Below are 18,455 nucleotides of genomic sequence, written 5' to 3' on the forward strand. Positions count from 1 at the left end.
CGGCGGGAGAGACCACAGCAGTGAGAGGCCCGCGTACCGCAAAAAAAAAAAAAAAAAAAACAGGAACCTTTTTAAAACTGACTTTATTTTTTCTGCCACGTTTACTTTGACCATTAGCCTAAATCACTATAATTTACAGCTTTTATTCTTCTATTAATTTCTTCTAAGTCAAACACTGCAAGACTTTAGAAATATCTTAAATTCCATCTCATCTAAAGATTTCTCTCCAAAAAACATGCATTAAAGTAGCCACAGCCTTTTAATTAATGTCTAGTTCACATTAATAAATTGTTATAGCTAATTCTTCAGCAGATACCTATACTTCCATAACAGGCATAAAACTTTAAATATTTCCTATTAATGTTGCCAACTCCTCCCAACCAACTTAACCCATTTAGACTACAGTCCCTAATCTCGAGACACTTTTTAGTTTGTCCCTATTTAAGTCATTCAAGGAATAACACCAATTTTAGTCCCCAGTGTTGTCCCAGTGTTGTTGAAAGATCATGGTTTGCACAGCATAGTAAATACAGTTTCTCTTTTGAGCCATACAAGTTCCTATAAATTTATTCAATAACTTTTCTAACAGGTATTTAAGTTTTACCTTATAAAGTAAATTTACTGTTCACAAACGTAATCCATTTTTCCCACTTTTGACCACTCTTAATTCAGTTTTTTTGTTAATTATGTTTTTGACTCTTAGAAGCTCATTATTACCATAAAACCTTGAAGAGGTATATGCTCACAAGAAGGGAGTCTACTTAATTTAATTTTCTATTTAACTGAGAATACCTTTTTTTCCCCACTACTGCACCAGATCATTTTTTTAAAGCTACTAATATTCATTACTGCATCAGTAAGCTCAGAATACTGAACATAATTTAATATTTCATTAAAATCCTCTATCTTTTGATGACTCAATATCAATTCTAATAACAGCCCTAAAATGTGAAAATAGGAAACTGTACTGAATACACATATGGATCCTAAAAGTTTGTTTTTAAATAAATTCCTAATAACAGCTTGCTGTGTTATCACTATTTCTTCCTCCTAAAAAATGAAAAATCAAGGATTCCAATTTGTTAGGTTTCAATTAAAATTTTACTACATATACATAAAATAGGTGAATATTCATTTTACTCAAAAACTTGGAATGTTTTTATTTACAGTAGTTTGATCAGCCTTATGTTATCTCTATATGCATGTTCACATTAAGTATTAACAAGTGAGGATCTGGGAAGGGTGGAGGTAAGAATGAATGTCAGCTGAATGGAAATCAAATCCATGAAGACAATCTACTCTACTATTACACACACGCTATGGACAAACATTATAGTCATTTTAAAGAAAGCAACAATGCCAACAGTATTACTCAACAAATTGTATAAATAAGCCAATACTTGATTCTCTCTGCTTTCCACATTGGCATACACTGTTGCATTCTAATACTACTTAAAATATCAAAAAGTGAAATGCTTCTTAATACAAGTATTTCTCTAGTGTTCCCTACTTTTTTCTAATTTTGTTTAATGAGTTAGAAAAGGAACCTAAACTGTAAATTACTCAAAAGTACTGTGAACAAATTTACCTAATATACAAACATGTCTTAAATCTCTGTGAAATATTAGAAATTTTATTCCTGCCGAAAGCCAAAGGATCTCTTCTAGGAACATCACTGCTTAAACTGAACTCTAAATCTTCCAAATATAAACTGTTCAATAAATTGCCTTAGTCAGCCACAGACTTGACAGGTAGGACTTTCTAATTATATTATCCCCTGTATACACTGTAATGATATAGCTTTAACAATAAAATGGAAAGAAGGAAAGGAGTGTGATGTTCTCCCTCAAGACTAATAATACAACATGTTTGTATTGTTTTTTTTTAATTGGTCCTTTATTTTATTTATTTATTTTATTTTTTTTGGCTGTGCAGCATGCAGGATCTTAGTTCCCCGACCAAGGATTGAACCCATGTCCCCTGCAGTGGAAGCACAGAGTTTTAACCACTGGACTGCCAGGGAAGTCCTGTATTGGGTTTTTTTATTCCACATTTCAAATGGCTTTTGAAAGCCCAAATTATGTCTTGGAAATTTTAAGAGTCACAACAAATCTTCAAGAGCATCTCAAAACTGCACTAATGACTTAAAAAATATATGTGAAGGTGTGTGATAAACTGTAAGATACATTATGAACAAAAAATGAGTATACACACACACAGATTCTCTAATTTACCCTTCTTTTACAATTTTTTAAAATGCTACCCACAGATGTTAAGTACTTAAAGTTAATATATAGCAAGTTAACAATAAAGGTGAATATTTTTACTTCAGCAAAACATTCTGCAAGAAGTCTTATGATAATATTATGGAAGAGACAAAAAAATACGGACTGGATGAAAGAAGGGTGTAGGCCAGAACACTAAAGACTAACTTTATCTTGAGGCTTTAAATAATTCAGATTCGCAGTTTACAAAGATAACTAGCAATGTTTGAAAAATGGATTGGAATGAATCTTAAAGACTGGAGATGACAAGTGAGGAAACTAATACAAGTCTCTTAATGACAGATAAGGGAATAACCTAAAATGTAAGCACTAAACATCATCAGTTAATTTGAGATGTAGGTATGGTACGACTTGGTAATCAACAGGATGTGGGGAGTGAATTATAAGACAGGGTTGATTTCCAGCTTTGTAATTCAGGTGTCTGGTTATTTAAAAATGCTACTCAGGGGCTTCCCTGGTGGCGCAGTGGTTGAGAGTCCACCTGCCGATGCAGGGGACGCGGGTTCGTGCCCCGGGCCGGGAGGATCCCACACGCCGCGGAGGGGCTGGGCCTGTGAGCCATGGCCGCTGAGCCTGCGCGTCCGGAGCCTGTGCTCCGCAACGGGAGGGGCCACAACAGTGAGAAGCCCACGTACCGCAAAAAAAAAAATGCTACTCAGATGGTAAATTTGCATGGAGTGGGGAGCATGAAGGTTGGATTCAGGAGCTGTGATGACAGCTTTAGTTTAGGACATTTTGAATGTCCCAAGCTAAACATTCTGAATTGCTGTGAAACATCCAAGATATGTAGCTACTATCTGGAAATATGTTAGGAAAATAATGCGTACTTTTAATTTATTAATAGTGGATTTTAAATTTATTGCTCCAGAAAGCAGAACTAGGATGAGTAGATAGATAGGAGTTACTAAATGGCAGATATTTGGTCAAATACATCTGGGCAAGGGATGCAACCCATTAAGATAATGCATAGAAGTCCATTATAACAATTCAAGAAACGTGTTGAGTACATACTATTTTCAGATACTGTACAAAATCTAATGAATAAAAACCAAATAAACGTTATTCTCTAGGCATTTACAGTCAGACTGGGGAGACAAATTTATAAATAAGTGATTCCAACATTATTCAACATTATTCTTTATACACACTGCAATTACAGCAGTGTGTATAAAGCAGAGTGAGAATAGGGTTGAGAATGGAAACACAGAGAACATTAGATGAGGGAGATAAACAGAAGGCTGAGAAGTAAGTAATCAAGAGAGGAAGAGAAAACTTCGAAAAACAGGAAATAGTCAACACTGTCAGACTGACAGAGGCCAACATTAGAAGAGTTAATATGCCGGATAATAATTACAGATCTTGACAGGCGAGGCTGGACCAATGATTCCCAACCTGGTATCACCCACCAAACCTCTAGGGTAACAATAAGGATCTGTAAACTGCCCAATATTTCAATATGCTTTTTAAAAATTGTATCTTAACCTAAGATAGGGCTAACTTCTTCACCTCTGACTGGAATTATATTAGCTCAGAGTGGTAACACCATCATGTTATATTTGTCTGACGTCCTGATTAGCAGTTATCTGTCTGATTGATAAAAAGAGGAAATAAATGATTAATTGGTATTGTAAAATAAGGGTTTTCCAAAAAGAAGGAAATAAAAGTAACCCTTAGTACTTAAAAAGTCTAAACTAGGGACTTCCCTGGCGGTCCAGAGGTTAAGACTCCGGCACTTCCAATGCAGGGGGCATGGGTTCAATCCTTGGTCAGGGAACTAAGATCCCATACGCCATGTGGCACAACCAAAAAAAAAAAAAAAAAATTAAAGGGCTAAAACGATGGACCAGGACTAATACGAGTATGCTCAACAGACACAAATAATCTGTTCTTCAAATCAAAACACTGGTTAGCCATGCAAGGGACTGAAGACACATGACTTGAAAGTAGTCCAGGTGAAAGAGACTGTAATTTTGGTTGATTACAACCTCATCCTGAGTCAACATGAAGTTCCAAAAAGGCTATTCTAATATTAAGCTACATTAATAGTATTACGCACAAGTCAAGGAGTGATACAACAGTTTTAATGTATGCTATTCAACAAAATATCTGGAATGGAGTGGCCCACTACCATATTTCAAACATATAACTACAGACCATCCAGAAGAAGAGTTAAATATTTTGTCTAGAAAAGAAAATGCTCAGGAGATGTCTTCAAGTGGTAGAAGTGATGCTGTGTACACAGAGAATAGTGAACTTTTAATATATTGCTCTAGAAAGCAGAACTAGGATGAGTGGATAGATAGAAGTTACTAAATGGCAGATTTTTGGTCAAAACAAAGACCTTATGATCTATAGGAATTATAGTTCCAGATTGGCATAAATGCTCATTGGCATATTGGTTCAATGAACTCATTATCATTGAATATTTTTATACAAAAGGATGATTCATCTCTTGGTGTTCACACTATATTGTAATCGCATGGTTAAAATTATCTGTCTCCCCCAACAGAACACATACTCCTTGAGGGAAGAAATGTGGTTTTATTCATCTTTACGGCCCCACAGAGTCTAGCAGAATGCTGAGTACAGCTACGGCTCAGCATGTCTACGGAATTAACAGGTGCATGAAGGCACTGCATGTTTTAACAGCCACTTCTTTGGGAAGGTGGGATGAGATGCTCCCTTGGGCCCCTAAAATTCTAAGATGTCCGTAGTATAAAGCCCTCATCCAGAGCTCATTCTACTTCATAACATAGCACGGGGTGATGTGTATAAGGAATCTGCTTTAGTATGTGATAAACAGCACACCTTACCTGGCATCTTTATTTGAAATGCTAGTATTAACTAGTTTCCTTGCCAAACTAGAAAAGACAATTCCTGACCTTTATATTATGAAGCCTTAAACAAATGCTTAAGTATGAAAATATTAATCAAGAGTATCTCAAGCACAGAAGAATCTCTTGAATAGGGAAAGCAAAAATCTTGTTCTTTAAACATACAAGTAGTAATAGGCAGAGCAAAATGCCATCAGCTGACTTAAAAAAGGAATCGATCACATTTAACTACAGGGAGGCAGGGGGAGAAGGGAAGGGTCAATCGAGAAAAAGGGGGAAAACTGGAAAATTGTTAAAGAAATTACAAGTTATAGGATCATATCTGGCTGATTCTTCCTTGCCTTCTGCAATAACGTTTTTATCTTTACCAAGTCATAAGAAATTCTACTACAAAGTGGCTGCGGAAATAAAGTACAAAACATAAATCAGTGTACTCCGTTTCTTGATTTTAAACCTCTAGTAAAAAGCACAGTAAGAAGAAGTTTGAAAGTACCGCTCTGGATAACAAGAATGTCAAAGATTATTGGTAGATCTTATTCCAGTGCCCTCTATCACTTTAGCTAAAGCAGACACTTGAAACTGTCTGAATGTGTGTCTTGCATATAATAGGTAATCAATCTCTTAAATAAATAAGATAAACGTAAACACACAACTAAAACAATTCTGGAGCTGGCAAAGATGTATGCCACTAGGAATTGGTCACCAAGATGGGAAGTGCTTTGAAAAGTTTTACTTAGGAGGAACACATAAAATTTAGCCTAGTGATGGTATTGCCGTAGGGGCCTTCCACATCTGTATAGATGCATACAAACACACAGGGAAATTTTACAAACTACTTTCATTGTCTGTATTAAGGTAAGAGTAAGACGGGCTGAAAGATGCTGCAGACGTTCACATAAATCCTAGACGAGTTATATTAATTTTCAAAATATCTTCCTTAAAAACAAAGCAAAAAAAAGGCAAAATATAGACACTTCATCCCAGTTACATGTTTTTGGAAGAAGAGAAAAATACACTCTAGTGCCAACTGTGTACCTTATCTAGGAACTTAATTTATTACGCTACTTTTTTGAAAATATGAGTATTGATGGCATTATAACACTTTAAGGACTGATATATATGCAGGATTCTAAAAGTGTGCGTTTGTTGTAAAGATGTATTTATACCTCTTTCGTATAGAAAAACCAGTTTTGAGTGTTAGGGGGAAAAAAACATTTGAGAAGGAAATTTTAACCTCACTTCAAATTTCCTGGTCCCCTACAACAGCAATCAAAAGGGGAACGGACGGAGAGTACAGCCCAGCATCGGCTCCACAGTAGGGACTGAGAAGGGTTAGGACTGGGACAGCAAAACTGGGCTCCCAGTTTGGTAGGAAGGCGGGTATTGTGGGAGGATGGCTTGCTGGGGCGAGGTCAATGGAAGGGGGTACACCCTGCGGTCCCTCGCTCCCCCAGCCCGTCCCGCCGGGTCGGCAGGGCCGCACCGGAGCCCCATTCCGCGCAGCCAGGAGGAGGCAGCGGCCCTGGCACCATACCTGTCAGCCGGACCAGCTCCTCCCCGCGCCGGGCCACGGACCGAGGCCGACGGAACAGCCAGGGCCGGCGAGAGTCGGGAGGACCCGCGGCGCCGCTCCGCCCACCCGCCTCCCGGAACGCATTCGGGACCCCTGCGCCTACACAGCCGCCTCCCGGCCCCATCCTCGCCTCGGCCTCTCGTGCACCTCCGAGCCCCGGCTACCTGGGCTTCCCCCTTCCTCACCAACCACGGACGGCCTCCACTTACCTTCAATCGCCATGATGTGCTCGCCCTGGACCGCACCAACTGGATGGCGGGGGCGGCGAGCGGGCGTGCGGGCGGAGGACGCGCCCGGGCAGCCGGCGAGTGGAGCTGGGCGGGGTTAGCCCCGCAGTCGCCGGGCTGCGCGGCCTGGGGGAGCCGCGGGCGGGGCGGTCTGGGGTGGGGCGGAGCGCCGCGAGCGCGCGGAAGAAATGGAACCTTCCCCGGCCGCCGCTGCCGCCGGCACGTGACGCCGCCTCGCCCCCACCCCGCCTCCCCCACCGCGCCTCGCGCCGGGATTCGAAACAGGTGCAGGGTCCAAAGAGCCCCAGCACCGGCCCAAGACCAGCCCGAGGCGCACTCAGTCTGTGCGGACGGCTTCCACCCGCTCGGCCAGGGGCTTCTCTGGGCCCAGGACCCCGGCGGAGACGTCCGCTCCTTCCTTGCTTGCGGCCTCCGAAACCGATGAGGGAGGGGCATATGGGGAAGGATGTGGTCAGGACCATGGACAGGTCTCAATTGAAACTGGGCTCAAGAATCCCCACCCAGTGACTCCCTCAGATTTGGTCATCTGAAGGTCTGTTTTGGTTTTGTTTTGCTTTGCCTGAATCAGCCAAATACTCGCCTCAGATCTCCGCTGTGGGCTGAGAGACGGCTAGCTGGCAAAGAGCAAACGGGAGAGAGACAGAGGGGTCCTGAGGACAGCTGCTTCTCTCTCTCTCTCTCTCTCTCTCTCTCTCTCTCTCCCACTCACACACACACACACACACACACACACACACGTGTGCTCGTGCACTTCACCCCCTGGACTCCTGATAAAGCTTGACATCAACCTGAGCTTGGTTTTCCCTCGGAAATATGCGTTGGCATTTGTCTCCACACATTTGAGGTATACAAAAGTAGAGATGAGACAGACGTTTTGACAAAGGGCCTGAAAAAGCAAGTCACATTCAAGTTCTTTTAACTGGCAAACCTATGAGCATTATGAACCGTCACAGGTCCACGTCGAACACAGAACAACTGGCCGTTTAATTTTGACCTGAAGTACTTGAGCCACTCAACATTTACCCAACTCTCAGCTTCATTTGGTACTTTGAGGACCTGGACAATGAACGGCGTAAACAACATGGAGGAATAGGGAGTTGGTGATTCTCCTTGCAGAGAAAATGCTTACTCCTAGTGCAAAATAGCTATACTGGAGACTGACACAAAGAAAATTTTGCACTTATGTAAGTGAGATTGGACTGTAAATCTAGAGCAGAAATTGTCTTTCACTGCATTTATATAATCTCTCCCTCAGTCAGTTTATGTTCAGTAGACATTCATTCTTTACCATTTTCATTAGTTCGGTGAATATTTATCAAACCAGGAACTGTGCTAAAAGCTAGCTACAAACAAGAGTTGATATTGAAAGATCAAACAAAATGCTGTCCTACCAGAAAATATTAAAATGTCTGTTTTAGGAAAGCTCTCTGTGTGTGTATGTTTACCATAGATATCCGTGAGATTCAGGTAAAATATGTATAGTGCCAAAGATATTTTCTCCAAGCAACCTCCTTTAAAATAGTCTTGAATCCAAGGCATTGGTTTGAACTTGAAACCACAGTTCTGGGTTTGTGTTTTCTGGCTGGCTCTTCTCAGCCTTTTTAAGAATTTCATATTGAAAGCCAAAAGAAAAAAATCATCATTACATCATCAATTACCTAAGTATCATATATGGGTCCAAGTTATTTGAGCTCCCATAACTCAGGTTAATATCACAGTTTACTCAGAAAATGAATTTGTGTGTGTGTGGCGAACATGAGCTTCAAACTTGTCAAATCTGGGAATTTAGGCCAAGGCTACTCGATATTGATGACATTTCCCCCCAGATTAGAATGCATAATTCTCCCTACCAATATTGCCTTTTTTAAAAAATGCTCTCCAGATACTAGCTGGGAAATTTCTATGATTACTGTTGGACAATATCATATGGCTTAACCTAACTTTCCAACATTTCATATGGCTTCTGAGTTTGCTTAGGGGACACTTGGAATGGAGATTTAACTTCTTATATACTCTTATTTCTAAAGTATGCCATGGGTTTGATACTTTTAATTTGGAGGAGTGTCAATTATTTATAATTTAAATATTTTAAATTTTATCAGTCATGCATCCCACCTAAGGACAAGACGTTTTTGTAATTTTGACCATATACCTCTAAATAATCTTTAGTCTATACACCTTTACATTGTAGGGGATGTTCAAGAAATGCTTCATTTTAAATTCTTCATTCTTTCTTGTTAATGAATTATTTGAAAAATAGTTTCCAAACATATAGTTCAAGCAATTACCCAATTTTCCCCTCATGTGCTGTGGATAGTTAGGGGCTGAGACAGGAAAAGAAAAATAAAAGAAGTCAAAGTAACTCCTTTTCTTATGACTAGGAAATGGAAATGTGTTTTTGGTATTTTAAGTTTCAACTCAATATTTCATAGACATATTGTTTAAAATGATAGTTTGACTTACAGGAGGACACAACGCTTAATTATCCAGTGGTATAGCTGAAACATCAGAAAGCAGAAAAAGAAAGCACTGAAAGTGAATCATGTAGAAAGAAGAGCTCAAAGGGAAAGTGAAAGGTAATTGCACCTACATTAGTTAAGTAGTTTTCATGTGCCAAACAAAATAACCTACCACTATTAATAGCAATACTATCTTGATGGAAGAGTATGTTCCAAGTTACAAAAGTTCCCAATGTACTTTTAAGAAACAAATGATTTTTTAAATTTGGAACCTTCCTGTATTTAATTTAAGCTATTCAATTGAAAAAGTCCAAAGCCATTAAAAGAATGGAACAAAAATTCTATCTAGTAATATATATTTTATTCTAGTATATTTAATTAAATATATGCTTAATTCTAGTATTATATATTACATATATATTAAAATGGAGTCTTAACAAGTACCTATCCCAAAAATTACATTTGGAAAATTTAATAAGTGTTAGTTATCCAGGGATTTTGAATGTTTGCATAAGAGAGACATTTTTAAACTTTAAGCTTTATTAGCAGTTGCAATTATCTGAGAAGATGTGGCTAGATATAAGGATCTAATGAAAATCTAGTTAAAACCATTAATATTGCATTTCTTTCATGAATCATAATGTCATGGAAACATTTATATATTAGTTATTTATTCTAGGAACTTTTCCAATCAGAGCAACTCAACTTGAACTAGCTTATGAAAAATGGAAAGTTAACTATAAAGGTATAAGTATAGAAATAAAGCTGGGCCTCAGTATCAGCAATCTCGGGAATCTGAATGCTATCACAATATTTTCTGCTCCTTATCTCTACCTGTTCTGCATGTTGTTTTTTTTCCTTGCTCACCACAGCTAACTTTATCCCTATGGTGGAAAACATGACTCCTGAGAAATTCCAAGCTTTACAGCTCACAGATTCTGCCACATTTCTGTGCCCCAAGTCCATAAATTCCAAAAAAGGTGGGATGTCGTTAGCTCTACTTAAATAAGGTAACCTACCCCATACCAATTAGGAAGCCAAATACTAAAATTAGCCTAGCTTGGGTCAGGTGCATACCTCTGATAAAAGCTCTGCGGCCATAATGGAAGGGTCATGGAGGAATACAGTGGCCCCCATAGGACCTATACGGATGAACGGGGGAGAAAGGAAAATGGTTCCCAGAAAGGGATTCTTGGACAGAGAAAACTTAAGTGATGCCTGCAAGGGTACTGTACTTCAGCACATTTCCCTGAGGTTCTCTTAGAGCAGAACTGTTCAAAAGAATTGTCTGCGATAATGAAAACTGTCTATATTTGTGCTACGCAATACACTGGCTACTAGCCATATGTGGCTAGTGTCTACTGTATCAGACAGCACAGCCTTAGAGCTACAGAAATGGCATGGTGGGGTTCAGGGAGGGACTGTCAGAGAAGATTGTTCAGTGGGCACTTACTTGGTGGGATAAACTGTAATTAATGTCTTTGCTGGGAGGAGAACAGTAATAACTTCCCATTTGCGGATACTCTACCTGATAAAGTGGTACAATAAGATTGTATCTATCCTGCTGTGTGGAGGTAATTAAAGACGAAAATGGAAAGAAAAAATAAAAGTAAACATAAATCAGAACAATTCTTTTTGCTCTTCGAGTTCCTCCACCAATTATTTTCCTCAAGACTTGTCACTTACTCCACTACAGGCAGCAAAGTAATAGCTAAGAGAGAAACTAAACGTGGAGCATTCTAGAATTCTTTTTATTCACTTAGATTAAATGGTAGCTTTCCTTCTTGCCCTCTAAAACTTTAGAGATGGCACAAGCTCTACCAAAGAAAAGAAAAAAGAAAGCAAATAGCATAGACGCTAATTTACTACCCCACACTTTCTTCCATTATATTTTCTAAGCCTTTCAGGCAGACTGAAGAGCCACCTACACTCCTCTCCCTTTTCATCTCCAAATATGATGTGCTCCTGTGTAATCTCTGTTAATATTTATTATTGATCAATGAAGTTATTGCTATCGGCTAAATGTATGGAGCAGTACACTGTGGTTTACTGACAGTTACAATAAAGCAGGATACTGGCCTGTCAGTGTGGAGGAGTGAACGGAACTTCTAAACATATAGAGCAATTTGACACAAAATGTTCAACAAGTACTTGCTTACTGGGATACGAACTAAATAAGCTAAACGTTCTTATTCACAGCAAAGAAGTATATTATTTTGTTCTAGGTAGGAGTACTTGATTATATTTTTTAAAATGTTTCGGGACTTCCCTGGTGGCTCAGTGGTTAAGAATCCGCCTGCCAACGCAGGGAACATGGGTTCGAGCCCTGCTCTGGGAAGATCCCACATGCCGCGGAGCAACAAAGCCCGTGCACCACAACTACTGAGCCTACACTCTAGAGCCCACGAGCCACAACCACTGAAGCCTGTGAGCCTAGAGCCTGTGCTCCGCAACTAGAAGCCACCGCAGTGAGAAGTCTGCGCACCGCAACGAAGAGTATCCCCCGCTCGCCACAACTAGAGGAAGCCCACGCGCAGCAACGAAGACCCAACGCAGCCAAATAAATAAATAAATTTTTTCACAGCTAGATGCTCCCATGATAATGACAAGTGACAGTTACATAACAATTTTCACTTAAAGGTCAAAAAATATACCACAGACCTTTTCAATGACATAATTATGTCACACACCAGTAAATGCGGCCACCTATCATGTAGAAAGCAGAAGGCAGCTTGTAGAAGGTCTCAAGAACATACATATGTAGGAAGGAAATTGAATTCTACGCTGAAGAAAATAATTGATACTCTGAGTTAGATGAGAAAATCTACTGCTACAAAAGTCATTCAAATCTCCTCAGTTCATATAACTATAAATGTGTGGGCCTGATTCAGAGAAGGTCACTAAGAGCTTTTATTGCTTACATTTATCAAATACAAGAAGGACAAGCATAGAATTCTTTGGATAAAAGTAGATACTTACTAAATTTTTGTTAAATGAATAAATAAATCATAATAGGCTTAGGTGCCTAGATCCTTTATATTAGTTGTTCTTAAGCTTTGAAGTGTACATCTGTACACCAATAAGATAAAATAGCCATTGATGATGGCGATAAAGAGAAACTTGAAAGAACTCTTTAAGAAACTTAAAGAACTTTTTATCTAGAATCGTATTTCTCATTATTATCTTCCCAATTATTTTTTCCCAATATAGAATTTCTCTTTGCTTAACTATATACTGTTATAAATGAAAGGGAACATTTCATAGAGTTTCATATAACATGCCATACTCTGATGTTAAAAAAATTTATTGATGTTTTTTATTTTAAGGTGGATCAGTTTATTAAAGGAATTATGGAATTATCTTTTGAGGATTTAGAAATAGATTATAATAGATTGTTGTTGGGCCACAACAATCTATTATAGGACAATGATTTGTAAGAGTACAGTATCTCTTTTACATGATATGCTAAGGTTTGGAAGTGAATTGTGAAACTGTAAGCACAGTTTATGTTTCAATTGCTATAGTAATGTTTTCATTTCATGAAGCTGCTCAAAGAACTTAAAAAACACTACAAAATATGATTTAAAAAAAATATTTGTTGGTAACTCCCTAGGAAATCTAATTTCTCCCCTAAAACAATATGTACAAATATTTTGTTTAACTTTTAGTAGAAAAGATGATGTAAAAATAATAGATAAAGCTATTAGGGTACCTGCTACTTCTACCACTTTCTCTCCACTGCATCTTATTGTCATCAATTTACATGGGAAAAAAATGTACTTTTTCAGTTGCTGAGCCCTGTTTTTTTTCCTTTCCATTCAGACTTTTCCCTCAACCAAAATATACTTGGTTAAATTTATTCCCATATTACTAAATATTCACCCAATTTCACTCCAGAGGTGGAATTTGTACCTAGGATAAAATCAGAGAACTCCAAAGAATTTGAACATCTGCCTAGGAAGAGGTGAGGTACTTAGTGTTGTTACCCAAAATAAAACCCTCCATATTTTGATATACTAGCTACTTATACTTTTCAACCTGCTCCTTTATTTTAAAATATGAATAGAGAGGTAAGGATCTCTAGACATGTAAAATGGACCTAAGTGAACAACTGGATAGACGATTCCAAGGGAAACTCAGAGTTTCAAAAAGATATTACAAGTCATTAAACAAGGTACTGAAAGAAAAAAGAAAGAAATCCAAGAACAAGGAAGACTTATTGAAATTTTAAAATATGATCGTTGGAACGAAACATTCATTAGAAGGGGTGGAAATGGTACCAGGACTTTGGAAAACAGTTTGGCAGTTTCACAAAAAGTTAAACACACATCTACTATATGATCTAATCATTCTTCTCCTAGATATTTGTCCAAGAGAAAAGAAAGTGTATGTCCATACAAAGACTTGTACATGAGTATTCATAGCAGCTTTATTTGCCAAAAACAGAAACAATTGAAGTGTTCATCAATAGGTGAATGGATAAACAAACTGTGTATTGTATGGATTTTTTATGGATATCCATACAATGGAAAAATACTCAGAAACTAAAAGGGATGAACTATGGATACATACAACCTTATGGATGAATCTCAAAATAATTATGCTAAGTGAAAGCATCAGAGAGAAAAAAGAATATATACTGTACGGTTCCAATTATATAAAAGTTTAAAATATGTAAAAGACATAATCTATAGTGAGAGAAATCAAATAAATTGTTGCCTGGGGGGAAAAGGGAAAGATGGTCTAGTGAGAGGCAGGAAGGAGGGATTACAAAGAAGCAGAGGGGAGCTTTTGGTGGTGATGGATATGTTCCCTATCTTGATTATGGTGATGGTTTCATGGATGTATCCTATGTCAAAACTTATCAAATTCTATACTTTAAATATATGCAATTTATAGTTGTCAATTATGCCTCAATAAAGCTGTTTGAACAAAGGGGAAAAAACAATATGAAGAAAAAAGAAGGACTAGAAGAGAAAAAAGACAAATGAATGGAAAATGTGAGAAAAAAATTAAAATTCATAGATCAATCCTGGAAGTCTGGTGTTTAGCTGATAAGAGTTCCAGAGGGAAAGAACAGAGAATATCAAGCACAGATGGTTAAAGAAACAATGGAAAAATCTCTCCCAGGTGTAAAGAAAGCCTCTGGGCTTTTAGACGGAAAGAGCTCTTCAAGAGCTAAGTAAGAAAAATGAATAAAAACCCACACCTAGACACACCCCATTGAATTTCAGAACATCAAGGATAATGAAGATCCTTAAAGCTTCCAGAGATGGAAAAAAAATAAAAGAAAAATTAAAAAGTCAATGCCAGAAAGATGAGATTCAAATTGGTCAGAAATCTCAATAACAAAGTGGATGTTAGAAAAGAATGGAACAATGTGTACAGAGTACTGAGGGGTAAATGACTATGGAACTCAAATTCTGTGTCAAATCAAACTTAGTCAAGAGTGAGGACAAAATTAAGTTATTTAAGGAATGCATGGATTCTCTCGTGCACTTTTTTTTTTTTTTTTTAAGATTTTAACTTGATATAGCCCAACAAAATGAGAACGGAATCCAAGGAAGAGAAAACTATGTATCCAAGAAACGGTGAAACTAACCTATGAATACAATGAAAAGAAATCATAGGATGACAGCTGGGCAGCAAGCCTAGAAAGCCACACATTTAAATTAGAAAAGAAAGTCTGAAGAATATGCTCAGGGAGAAAATTCTTTCCATTCAACAACTAATATATTACAAAGCTGGAAGATCTTATTATTATCATGAAAAAGGTATCTATTTCTTCTCTCAGTAGAAAAAAGAGAGGCAATTAGATAGTCTACAGGGGAAAGCCATATATTCCATACATCAAGCAAATTAAATAGAGTATGATTTTGAGTAGCTGTTAGGGTTTAAGACAAGAAAATCCATTTGAACTTGACACTGTTTGGGTCAGCACTGATTTAGCAATATACAATTACATTTTCTAATCATATACCTTGCATCAAATAAATAATATTTAATCATAATATTATAAAATATTAAAATAAAATTTTTGCTCTAAGGTGTTAGAAAGAGTATGAAATACCGTAAAGAACAGAATGTAAATGTTAGCAAACTTGACAACATCAAAGTAAGGACAGAGCCATCAGAGGCTAAGAAGTAAAGCAAAGGGATGAGAGAAAATAGTTTAGGGATGGTAATTTCTCTCATCTTACATAATGCAGAATTAGAAGTTTTCTTTTTTAATTGATGAAAGATTAGAAGTTTTATATATTTTTGATTGATATAAATGAAAAATAGAACATGGGTATATATATTCTTTTACTATTCATATATATGGTATAGTATTGAATATATATTTAGGATGAGAGGCTGAAGGGAGAAAAGGTGAGAAATAGTATGTATAAGCCAAATTCCTCTTCTTTCATAAATGGGAGTAAATAGATATTGTCTAAACTTATAAATTAATAAAGAGAACTGTAAGTATATTCTTTAGGATTATGGTGATAATCGCAAGAACCAAAATCAGAAACATAAAAGAAGCTTACCTCTTGGGAATATGCTGGGTGTATGGGAAGTCTCAGTTGGAAAATATTTCTTTTTATTTTGTTTTATACCATTCTATACATGAGTATGTTTTTATTAAAAACAAAAGCATAAGTTAAGCAGCTCCCACTTTCACTACCCTCAGGATAAAATCCATACTTACAAGGTTCTTGACAGTCTAATTCCAAATGACCTTTTCAAACTTGTCTCCCAGAATTCATGTATCTGATCATCTCAGTTTTTCCTGAATGTCCCCTGCTCTCTCACACCTTCATGCATGTCTTTTGTACACAATTATCTTTCTGTCTTAAGGTGGAAAGTAGAGATCTTCTTTGCCGGGGAAATTTCTGTTCATCATTTAAGAATGAGATCAGCAAGGGGACTTCCCTGGTGGTCCAGTGGCTAAGACTCCACACCCCTAATGCAGGGGGCCTGGGTTCGATCCCCGGTCAGGGAACTAGATCCCACATGCTGCAACTAAAGATCCCTCACGTGGCAATGAAGATCCCTGTTGTGCCACAACTAAGACCTGGTGCAGCTAAATAAATAATTTTTTTTTAAAAAATAGGGTTTTAATTTCAAAAAAAAAAAGTAAAAGAATAAGATCAGCAAGAAATCATTTAAAAAGGAGAAATTAGACTATGTAAAAATTTAGGACACCATGAATGAACTTTAAAGTTAAATACAAATTGGGAAATGAAATATTTGCAGTTGGAGAGCAGTAAAGAAAGTAGTTAGAGCATGGACTCTAGCGCCAAAATGCCTACTAACTGGCTCTACCACCTAACAGCAGCAAGGTCTTGGGCAAGTTATTTAACTTTCATATGCCTCAGTTTCTTCACCTGTAAAATAGCAATAATAATAGTACCGACTTTACAGGATGTTTTTGAGGAATAAATTAGTACATGTAAAGCACTTAGAACCTGACTTATACTAGGTGGCATATAAGTTTTAGATATTATTGTATTGTTGAGGATTTTAAAGAGCACTTAAAATCAATAAGAAAATATGTTGGCATCACTAGAAAAGGGGTTGTAGATATGAAGATTCAATTCACAAAAGAAGAAATACTAATGGGCAATAACTCTGCGAAACTGCTCAAGTTTACCATTGATAAAAGCAATGGAATTTAAAACAAATGAGACTTCTTTCAAATATCAGTTTAGCAGAGATTTAAGTGTTTGATAGTGCTTAGTTTTGACAAGGGTATGGGAAAATGGACACGCTCCCAATGTGAGGACAAGGGAGGGGAGTGGCTGGGGTAAATTGATACAATGTTTCTGGACACAAATGTGGAAATCTTAATCAAAATTAAATATACCTACAGTTGAACTTCTAACAACATCGGTTCAAACTTCATGGGTCCACTTATACTCAGATGTTTTTCAATGAATACATACAATAATACTAAACGATCTGTCCTTGGTTGAACCCTTGGATGTGAAACCACTGATACGCAGGAACTGTGGATATGGAGGGCCAGCTATAAGTTATACATGGATTTTTGACTGTGAAGAGAGTTGGTGTCCCTCACCCCCATCTTGTTCAAGGGTCAACTGTAATATATTTTTGACCCAGTTATTCTAATTTTATGAATTTCTCCTAAATAAATAATTGAGTTTGCAAGACTATCTTTTTTGTTTGTTTGTTTAGAAAAGTAAACAATTAGAAAAAACCTAAATGTCCATCAACAGGAGTCCGTTAAATAAATTAGGATTCACCCATACAGTAGAATACTATGCATTCATCAAAAATGGATAAAGTTGAGCCATATTTATTGACATACGAAGATATCCATGATGTGTTAGGACTTTTTCTTTTAAATCTAGCATTTGGAGGGCTTATTCTCCACTAGGCAATTAATTTGCGACATTTTGTTTAACTCTCATCACAACTCTGTAAGGTATATCATGTTATTAGATCAGTATTATAAATAAAGATACAAAAGTTCAGAGCCATTTGGTGACTTACCAAGGTCACAACTCAAACCCAGGCCCACTGATTCTGAAGCCCACGTTCTTGATGTGAATGCATAATGTATACAGGTTATAGGCCAGTTCATACACTATGAGCCCATTTATTATATTACATATAATAAAAATATGTTGTGATTTTATGTGTCAACTTGACTGGGCCACAGGGTGCCCAGATATTTGGCCAAACATTATTTTGGATGTGTCTGTGAAAGTATTTCTGGATCAAATTAACATTTAAATTAGTAGACTGAGTAAAGCAGATTGCCCTCCCTAATGTGAGTGGATCTCATCCAGTCAGTTGAAGACCCGAACAGAACAAAAAGACTGAGTAAGAGGAAATTTATTTTGCCTGCAGCCTTGAGCTGGGACATTGGTCTTTTCTTGCCTTTGGACTCAAATTGAAACAGCAGCTCTCCTGCTGGTCTCCAGCCTGCCAGCTTTTGGACTGGAACTTACACTGTCAGCTCTCCTGGTTCTCAGGCCTTTGGACTTGGACTGGAACTATACCATCGGCTCTCCTGGGACTCCAGCTTGCCAACTGCAGATCTT

This window comes from Physeter macrocephalus, chromosome 4 (genome assembly GCF_002837175.3).
Source record: "Physeter macrocephalus isolate SW-GA chromosome 4, ASM283717v5, whole genome shotgun sequence".
In the NCBI taxonomy this organism is placed as follows: Eukaryota; Metazoa; Chordata; class Mammalia; order Artiodactyla; family Physeteridae; genus Physeter; species Physeter macrocephalus.